Raw genomic sequence first — 5,063 nt, 5'->3', positions numbered from 1 at the left:
TACGTAGGTTCGATTCTCAGCTAGAGCGTCTTCTGCTGGAGACATGCGTGAATGGGCATACCTTCGTTGAAGGTTGTGTGTCAGGGCTGGCAACTCGGCACGTAAAAATCTATCTGCCAATCATTAGCGGACCGGAGTTCCGCTGTGGCAACCCCTAACCGGGAAAAGCCGAAAGACACAACAACATGCAGACATCAATATGTTGATGTACATTCTCTGTAACACATGCACTCCATTTATTGACATAAATAATATGAATGTGCACAGAAACAAATACAGTAGCAGGAATAATAGGCTGTGCAGACGAGGAATAGGTCAAATGACACTGTATCACATCACACTTATCAGCGGTACTCCATACATGAACAAAGTGCAACATCTGTCCACTGTATAATGTGCTATATACCGATTACAAGTTAACCGGAGTGAAGTGTCGGTGTCATAATGACTAAGGCAATAGTATGCTGTTGAAGCAGAGATAAAACCCAATACGCATGTGTAAGTGTGTTTGTCTGGGAAATGTATTGGTCAACGGACACACAGATGTATATATATATATATATCTATATATATATATATATATATATATATATATATATATATATATATATATATATATATATATATATATATATATATATATATATATATATATATATATATATATATATATATATATATATATATATATATATATATATATATATATATATACACATACAACATTAATTGATATGTACACATATACACACAAAAAAACATATATATGTCATTGTAGATATACACATGAACATAACTAGGTTATGTTACAGCAATTACGGGTAACATATGTTCAGACTGGGCATATGTTACTGGGAGGTCCAATAAACAAACGTATACCTCCCACACCACCCAGCTAGGCCGGTCAGACATACAGACACACAATAAAGGTAAATACACCGCAGCTTTCCAAACCACCGGCAGGAAAGTACCAGTGTGAGAGATCTGCAAGGTCTACACTTTAAACATGGATAATGGGGTCCCTTGCGGGACACCAAAAATTCACTTTACATGTGAACCTGTGGTTATCGATGTGAGCAGGACGTAGCTGTACACAGAACAGTAGGTTGTGCAAGTGTAATAACACATGGGTTGACAAAACGTACATGTGTCCCAAGACGGGGAGAGTGGGCAGTGTGTAGGGGTGTGTTCATACCCCAGCTGTGCTCACAGTAAGTATTTGTCATGAATGCTGTAGAGGGGTGTCAGGTGAATCATGGGTATGCAATAATGGGCCTAAGTGTGCAGGTGTTGGTTGGCAGAGATGTAGTAGGCCCGCCCAGTGGAAGTAATTAATATTCCTATGTGGGCACTGCTGACGCTCATAGTTCCCAAACCTGAAGAGCATATCTACTGGATAGTCCGTAAGCCATTTGGAGAACACATAGGGACTTTATCAGTGCCCTGTACCCAATTATCATGGACGTCCGTGATTACAAATCAGAATATAACAGTCCTAATTAAACCCTTCCAGAACTAGTGATATTAGGTCAACAGATGGCGGAATACACGTAATGACTGACAACACACACACATATATATATATATATATATATATATATATATATATATATATATATATATATATATATATATATATATATATATATATATATATATATATATATACACACACACACACACACACACACACACACACACACACACACACACACACACACACACACACACACACACACACACACACACACACAGAAATATATATATAATATTATATATATATATATGTTACTGTAGATATACACATGTACATAACTAGGTTACGTTACAGCAATTACTGGTAACATATGTTCAGACTGGGCATATGTTACTGGGAGGTCCAATAAACAAACGTTTACCTCCCACACTGCCCAACTAGGCCGGTCATACATACAGACAGGCAATAAAGGTAAATACACCGCTGCTTTCTAAACCACCAGCAGGAAAGTACCAGTGGGAGAGATCTGCAAGGTCTAGACTTTAAACATGGATAATGGGGTCCCTTGCGGGACACCAAAAATTCACTATACAGGCAACCCTATAGTGATTGACATGAGCAGGATGTAGCTGTACACGGAACAGTAGGTTGTGCAAGTGTAATAACATATGGGTTGACAAAACGTATGACATGTGCCCCAAGATGGGGAGAGTGGGCAGTGTGTAGGGGTGTGTTCATACCCCAGCTGCGCTCACAGTAAGTATTTGCCATGAGTGCTGTAGAGGGGTGTCAGGTAGGTGAGTCATGGGTGTGCAATAATGGGCCTAAGTGTGCAGGTGTTGGTTGGCAGAGATGTATTAGGCCCAGTGGAAGTAGTTAATATTCCTATGTGGGCACTGCTGATGCTCATAGCTCCCAAACCTGAAGAGCATATCTACTGGATAGTCCGTAAGCCATTTGGGGAACACATAGGGACTATATCAGTGCCCTGTACCCAATTATCATGGACGTCTGTGATTACGAATCAGAATCTAACACAGTCCTAACTAAACCCTTCCAGAACTAGTGATATTAGGTCAACAGATGGCAGAATACACGTAATGACTGACAACATATATATATATATATATATATATATATATATATATATATATATATATATATACACACACACACACACACACACACACACAGAAATATAAATATAATATTTTATATATATATATATATATATATATATATATATATATGTTACTGTAGATATACACATGTACATAACTAGGTTACGTTACAGCAATTATGGGTAACATATGTTCAGACCGGGCATATGTTACTGGGAGGTCCAATAAACAAACGTTTACCTCCCACACCGCCCAGATAGGCTGGGCAGACATACAGACACGCAATAAAGGTAAATACACCACTGCTTCCCAAACCACTGGTAGGAAAGTACCAGTGGGAGAGATCTGCAACGTCTACACTTTAAACATGGATAATGGGGTCCCTTGCGGGACACCAAAAATTCGTTATACAGGTGAACCTGTAGTAATCGATGCGAGCAGGATGTAGCTGTACATGGAACAGTAGGTTGTGCAAGTGTAATAACACATGGGTTGACAAAACGTACAATATGTGTCCCGAGACGGGGAGAGTGGGCAGTGTGTAGGGGTGTGTTCATACCCCAGCTGCGCTCACAGTAAGTATGAGTCATGAGTGCTGTAGAGGGGTGTCAGGAAGGGGAATCATGGGTATGCAATAATGGGCCTAAGTGTGCAGGTGTTGGTTGGCAGAGATGTATTAGGCCCGCCCCGTGGAAGTAATTAATATTCCTATGTGGGCATAGCAGATGCCTATACCTCCCAAACCTGAAGAGCACATCTACTGGATAGTCCGTAAACCATTGGGGGAACACATAGGGACTATATCAGTGTCTTGTACCCGATTATCATGGACGTCCATGATCACGAATCAGAATGTAACACAGTCCTAGCTAAACACTTCCAGAACTAGTGATATTAGGTGGACAAGTGGCGGAATACACGTAATGACTAATGACAACATGTATGAGTCATAAACAGCATGTACCTTGACAAATGTGAATGAATACATATGCCCTGTGACTGTCAATGTGTCAGGTTAATAGAACCAATCATCTAAATGTGTCCCTCAGGGTGTTATGCAGTGTCCCTGATACAGTGTTCATTCTTCCCCATTCATATGTGAGGTCTGCCAGTGATGGAAAATGCATATTCCGCCGACCACCTTAGGTAGATGATAGCATAATAGTTTGGAATTACCACCTGTTCGCCTTTGTGAGGGACACTCCACTCTGGGCAGTTGTGTCCTGCAAAATGAATGTTACGGCACATGGCCTGTGATTTCAGGAAAAGAGTTTATATATTGTGTGTAGTGATGTCATAAAATGATTTTGTTGTATCTGAAACAGCTACATGTTATAGGAAACAGTATTAGCAACTATAATGCTACAAGAATAAGCGCGTTTGTCTACCAGTATGTGAGTATTGCACTGTTAAAGAAATGTGGAGTCTAAACAAGTATAAGGAGCTGTAACCAGAGGTCAGCAGTGCTTAACACCTTGCAAACCCACGCACAACTGCTCCCATCTGCTGGAATGTGCCTTACCCACTCCGTATCCAAAGGCGTCGTTCTGGCCGCAAACAAAGAACCATCCTTTGCACGTGTTGGTAGCAATACCCTGTGCACACAGCTCATGTGAATTACCAATACACCATGGCATATATACAGACAATAGACAGTACCACACACATACCATACAGCACAGTCATCCAACAGTATAGCAATGTACTGGCAGATATGTCTGGACCAGTGGTGTTTGCAGACCTGGCCGTCCTGTGTTTCATTGTGTTAGCATGCCCAGTATGACTGTTACGCATGTTGTCGACTGACATTACCATCATACCTTCATGTGTTTGAGCATGCCCAGTATGGTCAACTGGATCGCATGTGTCACATGTCCAGATAGTCAGTACTGTGGTGCCGACCCCTGCGTTGTACACTGACAGGTGGCATGCTGTGTCTGCAGGGTAGCTAACGGTCATGTGGTATTGACTGTTGCTACATTTTTGCACAGCGTGGGGGGACATCCAACTGTATCCACAGTCCTACACAGCACCAGGGGTGGCGCACATGACTCTCACATGTGTACGTTGGAAGGGGGGCACAGCTGACAGTTGTACACATTTGCTACTACTGTACTGGTATGCGAGGTACTCCATTTCAGTGTGTGGACTTACCTAATTTGCTGGTAGGAGGCATACCAGTGTACGTCAGATCCTAGCTTTAATTACCAGCATAGTGGTTTCAGACGTCCTAGTCTTCACAACCTACAGCCAACTGCCTGGCCTGCTGTAGTCTGTGTGTGTGTCTGTGGGGGTTGGGGTCATCCATTGAGCATATCCAGAGGCCATTGTATAGCATTTGTCTGTATTGGTCTACACCTGTCCAGCTGTATGAGACTTGTGTGGGCTGTATGGACACACATGATGTTCAGCCCATAACCTGCAGTGGGTTAGGACACCCTGTGTACTACTGGCTACTATTGTGA

The sequence above is a fragment of the Protopterus annectens genome, chromosome 6.part0 (genome assembly GCF_019279795.1).
Source record: "Protopterus annectens isolate FY-2018-M chromosome 6.part0, PAN1.0, whole genome shotgun sequence".
Lineage (NCBI taxonomy): Eukaryota > Metazoa > Chordata > Ceratodontiformes > Protopteridae > Protopterus > Protopterus annectens.
The sequence above is the reverse complement of the archived record's forward strand: the minus strand, read 5'-3'. Positions refer to the sequence as shown.